General features: G+C 41.0%; 2 long non-coding RNA genes across 3 annotated transcripts; both read right to left on the reverse strand.

Annotated features, from left to right (window-relative positions):
• Positions 1-5,353: 5,353 nt before the first annotated feature.
• Positions 5,354-7,097, reverse strand: LOC134159180 (uncharacterized). The gene is made up of 2 exons (XR_009963063.1): positions 7,037-7,097; positions 5,354-6,558 (listed from the first exon to the last, which is right to left on the reverse strand). It is a non-coding gene; the product is annotated as an uncharacterized LOC134159180 (long non-coding RNA).
• Positions 7,098-8,445: 1,348 nt separating this feature from the next.
• LOC134159230 (uncharacterized) lies at positions 8,446-13,807 on the reverse strand. Of its 2 annotated transcripts, XR_009963080.1 has the most exons (4): positions 13,485-13,807; positions 13,099-13,244; positions 12,790-12,977; positions 8,446-10,190 (listed from the first exon to the last, which is right to left on the reverse strand). It is a non-coding gene; the product is annotated as an uncharacterized LOC134159230 (long non-coding RNA). The 2 variants fall into 2 exon arrangements; XR_009963079.1 differs by lacking the exon at positions 8,446-10,190 and having other exon boundaries at positions 11,480-12,977; positions 13,485-13,796.
• Positions 13,808-14,899: the final 1,092 nt, after the last annotated feature.

Genomic DNA, 14,899 nt, shown 5'->3' on the forward strand with positions numbered 1-14,899 from the left:
TGGTAAATCTTTCCAGTAAACAGACTGTTTTATCCTTCCCTTGCTAAAGCTGGTTTTTAAGGATAGCACATTCTGGGCTACCTGTGATGTTCCCAAAATGGCATCTCTAATAAATAATATATTTTCAGGGGAAATATGTTGCAAGACTGTCTGGAGTCAGGTCCCTGATAAACCCCTCTCCTTATAGGTCACACATTTAGCTTCTATCGGTTCTTGCCTTTTAGCAACCTATCATTCACCATATAATAAATTTAAGCCTCTTGAATCTGCATCTGAGCTCCCATTTTGTTTCAACCCATCTACATAGAAAATTAGAAACCAAAAGGTGGGCTTGAGCTTTCTTCTTTCAAAGTCTTTCCTTAACCTCCACTGATTTTTCTCTTGCCATTTCAATTCTGTTACTACAGCAACCTTGTATTTCTTCCTTTGGCAAAGTTGACATCTTTGCATAGGGACACGCACAAGGCCTTTCTAATCAGCACTTATGTGGTCTAAAACATTTAGCTCATCTGCTTAGAAGACTTATTAAAATGTTCGACCCATCTGCTGTGGGAGGCTCTAGTGAAACTAGAGCCAGCATTTTTCCCACTCGGTTTCCTGTCATGCAGCCTGACCAAAGCTTCTCATTTCAGCAACACACAGCAATGGTGTCTCTACCATAAGGCAGAACACTTGCTTGTATGTGGTCTTTGGACACACTTAAAAGGATGTCATCTCAGTCTTCTGCAGTGACTGTTGGATAAAACACTGTGCTGACATTTGCCTTTCATAGTGCTAAATGCTAGAAAAATCACTTGACTGCAGCACAAGAAATTCAGAGCGACATCTTTCAGAATGCTTCCTTCACCCTCAGACACTTGGAAGGAGACATTTATAGCAGAAGGATTCCAGAAAGCTGGCTCAATGGATGGGGCCAGCCCTAGGGATATCCTTCAAAAGAACCGTGTAAACTGGCTAATCCCCTTTTCCTACTTTTTAGCATCTAAGTGTATGAAGAGCTGTGCAACTTGCTCTGTTCAGTTCTGATCTACTCTGTTGCTCTTGTCACCCCCAGGGGAAAAATTACAATTTCCTTTAATTCCCTCTCCATCATCTGATACCATTAAGTCTGCCTATAGGTGATCTGTGTTATGCTGCCTAAGCCTACATCTTTCCTGAACGAGCTGGCGGCAGTGGTGATTTAGCAATACATACAGCTACCATCTTCCCACTAGTTATAGCCGTATCTGTATCTATAATCATTCATTCACAAAAGTATTTCTCTCCAGCTTGCTGGGAGAGTTGGACTAATAGCAAAATGTGAAGTTTTCCATTATCTTCACTCAGCAGTTCTCCAATCCCTCCTGGTCACAACCAGGTAGTTTAATACTTATTTGCTCTAAGACTTGTCTGTAACACAGATGCCCTTGAAGGGAATGGCAGCAAGTTGGAAACAAGATACAGGCTGTGGAGAGAAGCTACAGGGTGAAAATTTGGCCATTGGAAGATGAATGAGTACAATCTACAAAGGTAACTGCAGCACGAGGATTAACAGCAAATAAAAATATCTTGAGCCAACTGTCTGGTCAATCACTGTAGATCGACTAAAGCATCTCTGAGAGAGGGTTTAACCACGTAAAGCTCTGCTTGCTCATCTCAGCTAATGTAGCTGATGGTGTTTGTAGTCAAATCCCCTTCAGAATGACCCTGTTTTGAAAACAAGTTGCATAGAGGAAAACCTGCTAAACAGTCAGTTCATCTTTCATTACTGGTGGAATTTACCTCTTTAATTAGCTCTAGGGATTACTAAGGTGTTAAGGAAAGTGGTGTGACATTGAACTGTATTTCCTCTGTGAAAGGATATCAGTGTATATTTGTCCTCTGTGGAGATCATGACAAGGAGTCCATGATGTTGTAAAGGGCTTTTTTTCTGTGATGCTGTTTTACTTTAGTGTTTTAATGAGGAAAGAAAAAAAAAAACCCAAACCAGTGTCACTGTCTATATAGAGACTTTAAAAGTGCTTAAAAGCACCAGGAATGCCTTTAGAATGCAGACCTCATACTAGAGATAAAGCATCTACAGAGAGAAAAGATACTTTGATGTAGTAGATGTATTTGTTTGTTTCACAGGGGAGGAAAGAATGGCATGTTTTACCAATAGAGCTATTAACCACCAAGACTGCCCAAAGGCATCAGCAGGTTCATTTAAAATGTGAATGAGCTTTTCAGGCATTTGGTTGTTCAGATTCTAGAGTCTGCTATTATGTGAAATTGGATGGGGTCTTCACATGGCACAGCTGAACTGTTAGGCTGGCCTCCCTCTTCCACCCAATTACAACCAATGTGAATGGACACTCCTGTGGGCCTGAGAGCTTCTCTCCAAATTAGGAGAGTTGTCTTATTACAGAGGACAGGGGCAATTAACTGAGACCCTGAGCTGCTACTGAATGGTTTCCTTGGGAAATACCACTTAGCATTGCAAGCAGCAACTGGGCATTTATTCATGGCCTTCCTACACCCTTTTGGGAAGGACTATTCACTTGAATTAATGTTTGGAGTCTACCAGCTAAAAACAACCGTAATCAACAGAATGCAATTGAACTGAGGAAGGCTTTCTCTTTTTAAACACTTATTGCGTGCCTTGAGCTTACATGGAATTGCACTCACCAGAAAGATCCCTTCCCAAACAGCACTCAGGTCGATCAGCTGGAATAATAGCTGAAGGAATACTATTGCCTTGGAGTGATGCTGCATCAGGGACATGTTCAAGATTTGTATTGTCACTTTTTATAGTTCTGCAATGTTTTTAATCCAAAAAGAAGGTTTGGGAGGCATGTCCCCACTTAACGTGCAAATTGTGCTGTAGTGGATCATCCTGATCTCCCAGAGAAGTCTAGGAATGCCATTGTGCAAAGGATGGCAGGTCTTTGCCATTCAGATTTATTTTCATGTGGAACAAAATGCAATGACATCACTGCTGATTAGGAGCATGGTGATGGCAGAACTACCGACACATGAGCAAGAGTTCACCTGCAGCAGCAGAAGGCTCAGAGTGGCAAAGCTTGTTTGTGGCACAGAGACAAAAGCAACCAGAGAGATGGCTGTTAACACTAATGCATAAGAGCAAGTCCTTCTGAACTGAGAGCAATAATGTCCTTTTTGTGATGATGAGCATCATGGAAATGCAACATTGCAAATGTCCCCAGACTAGACAGTGTTTGTCAGAGTTTCTCAGAGCTTAAGTGCACATGGCTGCATGTACATGCACACCTGGGATCCACAACCTAAGTTCACAGATGTGTTTAGAAGAGAAACATTAACTGCATACTGAATATCTTCATTTTAATAGTGTTAACATTAAACTTTTCTACTTCCTCTTCTTTGGGAGTGTGCAAATTGCTACGTTTTCCAAAATGTGTTGAAAATGCCCAAGATGAATTGTCCTGCTGAAAAGGAGTTTCTTATCTAGGAATGTTTCCCAGCTTCACTGCATTTTGTTTAAGTAGGGTTAAATAAATCAAAGAAAGCAGAAACACTAAAGATGAACTCAATTTCTGATTCTGTATTAGTCTTTCTATTACTACTGCATACCATGGCTTGCAGTCCAGCCTCTGGATAGGACTTGCATGCTCCTATTAGACAAAATCAAACACCTTGAGAACTTATTTCCAAATATCTAAACTGGAAGCATGATATGTATGTAATTAAGATTTTTAAGAAAGAGCTAACATGAATCTTTTCCATTGGTTTTGAACATGCTGCACCCAAAAGGAATTCAGCAGGCTTTTTTAAAAGCACTGATTTTAAAATTTAACATTTCTAAATTAAAATTTCTAATTAAATTTAAATTTTCTAATTAATTAGAAATTAAAAAATTTCTAATTAATTAGAAAATTAGAAATAATTATTATAGAAATAAATAGAATAATTATAGAAATAAAATTATAAATTTTAAAATTTCTAATTAAATTAAAGAGACCCAAACCATTCTTGGAACACACTGCAAACCTGAAAATTGCATGATAGGTAAGAAAAATTAACTTCACTTACAGTGGAAGATTTTAAGGGAGAGAGACAATGGCATTTCTTTTTGTGATTTACAAGGATCATGAGATAAGCTAGTTGTCTTGCTATTTGCTAGCTCTGCTTCTTACAGTATAGAAAGCTGGCTGCAATGAAGTTATTTTGACAGTCGATAGCATGCTGTTAAAGGTTACTGGAGCTCCACCATCACCCATACAATGATACAATGATTTATTGTTGTCAAAGCCTTCTACACAAAGCATAGAACAACCTAAGCTTCATCATTCCAGACAGGCACATTATGCTCATTTAAAAAAATAAACACATATGATGCTAGGACTGCCTGAAACAGCTGATCTTATAGCATTGGCCTTGGGATTGCAAAACCATCCCTGGCAATGCTTTATGTCTCTGCTTTGCTGAATAGTGGAATAAAAGAGAAGAAAATTTGTAGGAGTGAAGCTTATGGCAAAAGAACAGGGAGGATGTAAGTTACACACTTGAAAAAAAAAGTGTCTGCCACAGCAGGGCAAAATGTGCTGAATTACACTTGAAATCCACGCAGAACTTCTGCTACTCCACATTTCTATTATAAGCAGAGTTCTCCTTGAATTTCTTATCCTGAATTTTGTACCGATCCTAGGTAGGCGTCTAGACGGTATATCTCCATGCTGATGGGCTTGCTGAAAATTGCCTTCCTCTAATTTGCTTTTCTATGATTAAGTTGAGATGGTATGGGGCATCCTGGAGCACACGATGTCCACAAGACATCCCCACTCCTTGAAACCTGCTGATAGGGCAATTACCCTTGCTCCAGCAGATAACTGAAAGGGAAACCTACATTAGTATGAATACACCATCTTCCATCTCTTTCTCTGTAGGATGTTATGTTGGTCCAAGTAAGGAAGATTTTTATTTCAAGAGGCAATGAGGTCACCATTGACTGGGATATCTTTGCTTGACTTTGGACAAATGCATCATTGTTATTGATATCCATAGGGTATGCTGAACCCTTCACATCTAAGGTGCTGTATGGCAATAACGCCTCATTGCATGTTCATTCTTGCCTTTTGCACAACCTTCCTGATTTATGTGAGCTTGCAGGGGATGTAGAGCAGCCTCCTCCATCCTGTCACTGCTGTTTCTGCCTCTCTTCCTTACCTTCACTCCCACAGAAGCTGTAAACTTCTGTTTACTTCCCTGTAAACTTCTCTGGGAAGTGGGGGAACTATCTGCACAGAGTAGAGCAGAGGGAGGCTGATACAGCTGCCTGGTACTCCTATGAAGTAAAAGCTACGCCACAGCTGGCTGCTTTACAGCAAGATATCTATCAGTACATTCTCCTCACGACAAGGCTGACATTTGATTTTATTAACAAAACAGAAACTAGTGCAAAATTAACATTGGGAGAGATTGGATTACTAAAGCAAATATGCTTTAGTGAGAGGAGCACAGATCCGGAAAACTGGGAGCTGGGCTCTGCTTTACTGTATGGACTAGAATGGATTATTCCTCTTCACCTTGGTTTTTCTAGCTTATATTGCCAAGAATGTTAACAGCCCTTCAGAAAAGGATGTGGTGATATTTACGTGTTAGATTTAGGAGAAGGCACTGAGATCTTGAGATAAAGCAAGGCAGAGAGAGCACTAATGACATACAGAATCGAATTCCGTTTGCATTTCTCTGCAGCAAGCAGATACTTATAAAGCTGAAATTATCACCCTGTATTTTATACTTGCACCAACTTCTCGGAGAGCACGTACAGGCGTAAGTTGTAGCTGAACTGCTAGCTGGCTTTGTCATTTGGCTTGGGAACGTGAGCCCTTGCTGGGAAATCACCAGATGGCGCTCATAGAAATGATGTTCAAACGCTCCTTTTTTAAGGCAGTTACAGCTGGAAAAAGGTTTCTTCGTGAAATTGTGACTCAGTTCTTTCAGTAAGGAGCATTTGCATCAGCCAGAATTTGTTGAGTGGCTGAACAGGATAATTCCTCTAATTCAGGACTAGTATTCAGAGCCTACTTGCACATCAGCCAGAGGAAAAACATAGCGTTGTGTAATAAATCACTTGCATTAGGCAGTCAGCTTTGACTGTTCCTGTTAGCTTCATTTCAGTTTTAATCAATATTTGCTGGGATTTGTTAGGCTGTGTGGACAAATCCTGAGGCCTGTACTTGATTTCTATCGAAGCACGATGGTTATTAAAGAGAATGAGAAGTCTGCCTGAGTGGCATCCGTGTAAAAGCTGAAGAATTTAAGATCTGAATTTATCACACTTCTTCACTGCTCTACAAACAGATTGACTTCCCCTTGCAACCCTTCTTGCAGAGAAGTTTGCTCATTTTGGAAGCTGGAGAAGTTCATTTTCAAGTAGGTTAAGCCAAAAGGTGCCAAAAATGCATTTTTCTCCTAGTCTATTATTGTATCTTACACTGTAAGTGAGAAGTAGCTTCACCAAGGAATTGATTTCTTGCAAAAGAAACTGAAGCCATGGCTGGAAGATGATTTTCATAACAGATGCAGCCCTTCAGCAGGGATTCTCAGTTTCTTTCACTGCTGGATAGCAGCATGTCTTGAGTTCAATCTTTCCCTTTAAATATTTCATTAAGGGCAAGTATGTTTTCTACTCCACTCTTAGGGCTCCAACTTTCAATTCCTAACTTATCCAAAATCCATCTTTTTATTTTTAATTGACCTCTTCTACTGTTTTCCATTTCACCTATCAAGTCCCATAGACATACAATAATACTGCAAACCCCAGTAACTGATCTAAAGGTTATTTCAGATCCTGACATTCAAGCCATAGTTACAGCTACATGGGAAAAGCAAAAATTAAAACCAAATCCCTCTTCTGGATAGCAGTTTAGTTACAACAGGGATCCTTGTTTATATTTCTCTAAGATTTGGAGACAGGGTACTTTACAGTCTGTAACACTTAAAGATACTTCATTTCCATTCAACTGCTGCATTCAAATATCTGTATCTATCTCACATACACATATATGCAGAGCTCTGGAGGTCTTTTTGAACTTACCTCTCAGGCTGGATGAACTATATGGTCACTCTTCTCATCTGAGCTGGTCTGATGGCCCACCTGAAAATTCAGGGAAAATATCTCAGTTCAAGACAAGGCAAAGTATTTTGGCTTTTTCTTTTTTTTTTTTTTAACAAAGTGAAAGATTTTCATCTTTTCAAGTCACACCAACTTGAAAGGGAAGCCAAAACAAAACACAAGCCAAAAAGAATACCCCAGCAATCTGCTATGTTGTGCTCCTCTTATTTTGTTTTTCCACAAGCTCTTTTAAAGGTCTAGTTTTCATTCTGTTCTGGAATGGAGACAAATACTGGAATCTCCTTTTCTTCCCCCCAGCCCTCCAAAAGACTTTTTCACTTATCTCTGTTTCTTACACATTTGATACAGTTTCTCTGTGGAAAAGAAATAATTGCCCTTAATACACATACACACTTTACACACTCGGTTAGGATTTTGCTCTAGGCATGAATTAAGTTTCAGGTAGGGACCAGCGGTCATTTGTTACTGCTGACTTGACCTCGCTCCTGTTAATTCACATCTTGAGAACAGAAAGGTGCATTTCATGCTCTAGTCATTAGAATTCCATTTTGCTGGGGAGATAGTACTGGGCCATGCTTTTCCCTGAGAGGGCTTTTTCTTTGGTGCCTGTCATGCTGCATTACACTGAGCAGCACGCCTAACACTAGGCAAATAACAAGCAGAAGGAACTCCAACAAAATTGCCAGCGTCACTGCAAGGACCCCAACCCACTAAATAGTACAAACATGATATGACCAATGAGATTTCTTAGGTTTACCCAGTCGTGCTCATTGTTACTGGTATTTGTTTGGGTACTTTGGCTGCAGCATCCATTACGTATTTGCTGAAAAAAGTACTAATGGTGGAAGAAAATCTAGGCAGTGACCAATGAACTGAGGGGGAACCTCAGTTGTACACAGCCTGGAACAGACTCTTTGCTAGACAGTGAACTGTACAACTCAGTGTGAATGTGCAACTGCAGTGATGGGATTTCTGCACTGATAACATTCATCCATTTTGCCTCATGGATTTTTGTTGAAAAGCTTTAATTGAGAAAAAGAAAACGGATCCCCATAGGAATTCAAATAAAATCCTACATTTCATGCACCAGCCACAGCCCCAGGCCAGGGGTTTATAGGTTGGGAAATTCTTGCCCTCGTATAAGCTAAGTTGGATGGAAATAGCCATGAAAAATTGCTTATTCTAAGCCTCATGCACAGACAAAAGTGCCTTCACATTATACCTCCCCATCCACAGTAACAAAGAAACATGAGCATAGCAGGTATGAACAGCATTTCGACATCCGGGAGTGATCAAACTCTCTTGTAATATCAAGGCAGCTTTGCTCAGTACAACGGAGCTGCAACGTTGCAGCCAGTAACTGCATCCAGCATCCCGCATCTCCTGAAAGGAGAAGCCAAGGCTCTTCCCACAGATTTGCACAGCCAGAGGAAAGCATTACACAAGCCACCTTAATAGGTACCTAGAGGGAGTGCAATGTTTGTTTGGGTTTTTTGTTTGTTGCTCCTGCTTAAAAAAGTAACTTATAAAAGGAAAGCTGCCTTGAAATCTAAATCTGTCAGCATAATCCTGCAACCCCTCAATAAACGTGAAATAGTAAATGGTCACTGCTTGGTTATGGCTTTCTCTGCCCCTCCATTCAGCACAAACATACATGTGAACACGGAAAGACTGGTGGCAGGAGAAAATAAGTTTCTTTTCGCCATTTGGTCTTGATTCAGATTGGAATAAAGCAGGTGAAAAACATCTTTGTCAGCAATGATTAGGCAGGGATGCTGGTACTCGCTGAGCATCTGCAAGGTTGTCTGATCACCAGCATTTCCAGAGTGTCAGGTTCTATTCCAGGACAGTTCTTCCATGAGACGTGACTGAGTACTGGGTGCAGCTGCCTGCATCCAGACCATCTGCAGGAATCTAGGAGGAACTTGGTAAAAGTTCATCAGCTACAACACACCAAAGTGGGCTTTTATTATGTTTCTTGAATGAAACTGGTTTTCTGTAAGATCTATGAGCACATTTGCCTTAGCCCATGCTGTACCTACCATCTACCTGCCTGATCCCTCCACCCCCTAATTTCCTTTCTTTCAGGTTCTCTGCCTTTCTCTCTTAAAAACCACTTGCCTGGGAATTCTCAAGTATCTGAAATCTGACCTGTCATGTGTATCTTGTCTCCCGCCCATCCTCAGTCAATAATCACATTAGCACATCTGTGTGACAGAAATAATGGCTTTTGTCTCCCCAAGATGCAGTCCTGTTGCCAGGCAACTCCATCCTGAGGCAACAAAACAGCGAGGAACTGGTGTGTGGGAGGACCAAGCCCGAGTGCAAGAGCTGCTGCTTGTGCTGCTGGTAGCTATAATTGGGGGAAGCTTGGAATATACTGTTTCCACCAGAAATTCAGGATAATAGAGACCGCCAGGCTCAGAAACTTTCAATTAGGTGGCTACAGACTGTAGCGGGTTCGTCTTGTTTTGTTCTGATGTTGCAGAAAAGAGCTGGGAATGCTGCAGAGAACTGAGCTGCAGGTTGGGGTGGCTTGTATCAGAGATGCTGAGTCCACTGCAGCAAAAGGCTAAACACAGTCACCCTTTCCAAATGCATGTCAGAGCACAGCCTAAAATTGCTTTGGTGGCTGAGCCTCTGCAGTGGCCTGACCTTTCACTCTCCACCATCAGAGACTACAGCAGCTCGGCTGCTCTGGCATTATTTGTGTGCCATTTTGGTTACAGCTTGTCAGTCTCAGCATCATGTGGTTAGAAATGAGGATTTTGTTTGATAACCAAGCCTTGATTTATCAAACATAATCCTGTTCATCCCAGAGAGAGGAGTCCCTAAAATAATACAGGTAGCTGTTGACACAGAAGGCGTGGGAATATCTTCTGTCTCTTCCCGGATAAAAGAGGAAAGGTTGCAGCATGAAAATCCTTGGAGAGGAGAATTTCACTTGGATAAAAAGAGATTGCATCCTTAGGGACATAAAGGAAGACTCAACAATTCTCATCAAGAGAAAAATAAGGTTAGAACTACATTTATTTCCAGGTCTATGCTTCCATCATGTATTTAGCCCACCCGAGATCTTACCAGATAGCTCTGTGGGATGCAGCCAGAATGGACACTAGGAGAAAGAGGGAAAGAAAAGCTAAAATAAAAGGTGCCTAAAAATCCTAAAGAAGCAAAAATCACCCAAACTGTTTGCACAAGATGAAATAAAGACGGAAGCAAATTCAAACACTGAAGACTGCCATCAGACAATATCCTGAGGAAGACTAGAAATGTTGAATGGAAGCACTGGAAGCCCTAAGGCACATACAGCTGCTGCAAGCACTCAGACCTCCTGCCCATGTGTATTTTGGATTCAGCACATGAAATCCAGCCTCAGCCTGCTGAGAGCTTCTCACCTGTACAGTCACAAGGCAATGGTTTTATCCACAAAACAGATGCATATAAAGCATTTCTGGATGCTACATTGGCTCTGCCAGAAGGAAACCTAGTATTTTTTACAGGTAGGTTATAGCCCAGAGCAGTAGCTTAGTCACCACCTAACTGTCAGCCACAGATATATACAGTTATGCATGCCTTCTGTGTTTAGGGTACATCTTGAAATGAATTCCTTTGGTCTCAGCTTCACTAAAGGGAAGTTTCCAAGTGACCTGGATGACCTGAAATCAATAGCAATAGAGCTCCAAAATGTCATCATTGGATCCTCACTGCATCACAACAGCCAGACACAAAGGAGTCCCTGTGTGTACAGATATTCATCAAATAAAGGCTGTAGGAAAAATGTTGAGAGATTCTTTGCATAAATTATTTAGTGATTGTTATTCAGCCTTCTCCATTTACACGTAAGTGACTGTATCCAACTGGGTAAAGAACCATCTTCATAACCTGTCTTGTACTATAAAGCATCTCTGATACTTTCACAGAGACATTTGTACTGCATTTAGGATAGCAGAAGTACTCAACCCCATGTCAGAAAGCTTTTGCTTCCACATGAATATTTGTTTTGCTTGTTTACAGTGGTTGAATTGATGAATGTACCATGTTCTGGATCCTGGGTTTCTGACAAGCTGTCTCCTGTTCTACAGCAGCATTTAAGACCCCGCATATTAACAGAGGATCATTGTGCCAGGCTAAGCCATAGCTGGAGGAACTAAACCTTCGATACTAAGCAAGTGTGAACAATGCTACGTTAGAGTCACACCTTGGATAGTACAACTGCAGCTGGCCATAACTCTGACTGTTTTTTTTTCCTTTTGGCTTTCCAAATGGTTCATGGTCTCAAACACAGGTAAGAAAGAAGGTCTTATTTTTTTAAAAGACACAGTATTTTAAAGGGTAAAGAATAATTATACCATCTTATAGAGGATGAACAAGCAGGGATTGTGTCCAAACCTCATAACAGACTTAAAGGGATGGCATAGGTTATCGAGGTGCTGCTGGCTGCTGGCAAAAGACAAAGACATTAGAAAGCTTAATGAAAACTGGGGAGCATACCAGGAAACAGAGATAGCATCCTTGGGTACACAACTTTGGAGAAGCAGAGACACCTTAACTTCTCAGTGCTTCAAAAGAAGTAGATGGAAAGGCATCCAAAGTTACATGCCAGGGTAACCATGCTGAAGATAAACTTTGAAACACTGCAGAATCTTTCAAAAACATTTAAGAGAACAACTCTGTTCCATATCAACCAGTATTTGTTCTTTCATCAGCCTGGGAACAAAAAAATACAGGCACTCACAGAGCAGAAATGTGCAGCCAGTTGAAATCACATGCCTCTAGGTCTCATTATAATAGTGCTGTAGTTATTTGTTAGCATGAAATGCTTCTCCACTGCAATAGGGGGCTTTACTGCAGTACCTAATTTAATCTTTCAATGAATATATTCCCTTGAATGCAGTGTATTTTGTTTGACAGTTCTTGAACGCTTGGATGAATCTAAACACTGAAGAAGTGGAGTACACACATTATTTTTCTGCAGATTCATTTAGGAATCCAAGCTAACAGCCAGATTATCGATAATGAGGTAAATAAAATACTTTTCTAAGGGTTGATGGGCATGTGAAGTCTGAGAAGGAAAATATGATATTTGCTACTCAGCTTCCCTCTGGGGTAGTATTTGAAAAGTACTCAGATGTCCCTTTAGGAAAGCCTATTTTTTCTCATGGTTACACTGAGGAAACTAATTGCAAGGAAGAAATATACAAGTGATACTGCTAACTTTCCTAACATATGTTTTGCAAAGGCACAGGCCTATTGTTACGCTTGAGTTTTGGCTGATAAGATGGCAAAAGCTTCCCAACCTCTTGGCTGCATTCCTACAAAAACAACAGCAGTTCTGCAGTATCTTGCAGATGCAACAATTGGAGACCAGCTCATCCAGATGTACCTAAATTAGCTTTACAGATTAGCTTAATAGCTCAGCTACTAGTGACAGCCTGGCCGTAGAAGCAAATCCCTCTTTATGAAAAAAGAATATCTTGTTGGTTTATGGCTCAACTTCTCCTGTTGGCAGAAGTTATTACTGGTCTATCCTTTCTATCCCAGTAGCTCATCGGAGCTCTGTGGGAATGGAAGCCTAAAGCATTACACCCCAGATGCAGAAAAAGATGGTCCCTTTCCCTGAAGACTTCTATTAAAAAAAAGAAAGTAGCAACTGTTTATCTGTCATTGCCTCAGTTAATAGAGATTGAAAATAATGGACTGAATTCACAAACCTTTCAAGATCAAAGCACACGTTAAGATAAGGGCAGGAGCAATTACTCTGAGCAATTCAATTGTGTTTGACAGTTACAGAATCTGAGAGACGGATAGCTCTTACAAGCGTGGCTGGGGCAGCATGGGGGTCTCAGGGGTGCAGACAGACAGGTAGCACCTCCCAAATATTGAAAGGTGAGAACAGGATCTAGAGTGGAACAAACTAATGCCTTACACAACTAACAATTGCATCCAACTGTGAATCTACAATTATTAATATCCAGAGAGCTGAGAATCTTTGAAGAGAGTCAATGAACACAGTAGCTCACCAAACCTGTTGCAGGTCCAAAGAGGCAGGTATAGCTGCTGTGCCATGTGAAGAGGCCAGACTTGCTCAGACCTGGCATGCCCTGTACAGTACCAGCAGTGTCTGGGTTTCCTGGACATTTTAACGTTTTTTCCACCTGGAAGTTTCCTCTGGTCAGAATTAGAGATTTTACATTTGTGCAATGGCTCAGACATTCCAGGCTAAGTTCATTGTACGTGCTGTGGGAAATAGGCAGCAAGCCTGAAGCTTCTGGCTCTTGTTGGGTTTACAGCACATGGAGAGATCAGCTGCACAATGGGCCTGCTGCAGGTGAGAGCTTTCCATACATGAGCAGCTCCATAGGTGAGGACATGAATCAAGCGAATGCATCTCTGTTCCTGCTAAAACCTTTGCACTCTGTAAGGTTTAAGGCCCAGTTAGGCTCCTCATTCCAGAATTAGCAAATTCCCTCTTCTCCCCATAGATTCCAATATATATTGATGCAGAACTCTCTTTGCCTGTGTCTCTCCCACTCTAATACTCTTTCACACCCACATTCATTGCAATGTAGTTCACATGCAGTCTTCTGCAAAGAGCATCCTTCGTTAAGCAGCAAAGCTCTGCTTTCCCCCATCCCCCTTTTATTCAATAGCCTTGTCAGGAGCGTTTGCACCTGTCCTCTCACACTCAGCTGCTCCCTATTTTTGCTGAAGATTTCTTCTTTTCAGTACAGGACACGAAAAGCAGAGGGTTTCATTGGCTGAGAGGAAAAAAATCTTCTCTAAAACAAAGCTACTAGCAGAGCAGATAGCAAAAGAGCGAGGGAAAGAGAAAGAGATACTGAGCCTGCAGGGAAAGCAGCTTAAAGGGAAGTGTAGGAGGAATACTGAATCTAGACTTGCAGCAGGTCTATTTTTCATAAAGATAATAATAAAGAATAATACGGTGTAATTAGGGCACAAAATAACACTAATTGTTGAGCACTTGTCTGCAGCTTTCACCAAGAGGGAAAGAAACAAGAGGGCTCAGCGGCTCCTGCTGGCATTGGCACTGAGATATGTTTTCCCAGACTCACCTGAAGAATCACTGCTGAAAGTTAGAAATGTAAATTAAACTTCAAGGCCTTTCTCTTTTTTATTCCATTAGTAATTCCACTGAGCCAGGTGTTTGAGGGCTGGTGTGAGTGTACTGACCAGCACAGCACCACAAAGTCGTACCTATTCCAGTCCTGAAAACCAAGAATGCACAATTTGTGTTGCTTCCAGAGCTAGACTGAATATTGGAAACTGGTATAATCTATTTCTTGTCTTCTGCACCCAGCCTGCAATGGGGAGACCCTTTGCCTTTCCATTGCTATGGGCTCTGCTCCTTGTATTATAACAAAACCACACTTACAACACTATAAATGTCTTCTGCAGCCAGCATGACACAAAAACAAATTCCCATGTTTAAAGAGAGGATTCAGTTTGTACACCTTCCTTACACTGAGGTGGGAAGGGAACTATTCCTGATTCAGAGCGGTTGGTGCTGGTTGAGTAGCTTTTCAGAGAGCCATATAATACAGACCTGCTCTGATCTCATTCAGGTACTGAACGACCAATTGTCACCAAATTGGATTTATTCCTCACAGTTTTTTATCCCCTGTTGAAAATTACTTTCCCTTTAATTTTCTACACAGTTTTCTTAAATAAGGACATCAGTTTCTCTGAAAGAAAATCTTTGATTCAAAGTTCACAGTGTTGGCTTCTAGCACAAATATAACTGTAGCTCTGCTCAGTAGAAAGTGATTATTTTCAGAGTCCTTTAACATATACGGCATTGAA

Source organism: Pezoporus occidentalis, unplaced genomic scaffold (genome assembly GCF_034315485.1).
Source record: "Pezoporus occidentalis ecotype Australia unplaced genomic scaffold, CSIRO_AGI_Poc_V1 ctg142, whole genome shotgun sequence".
In the NCBI taxonomy this organism is placed as follows: Eukaryota; Metazoa; Chordata; class Aves; order Psittaciformes; family Psittacidae; genus Pezoporus; species Pezoporus occidentalis.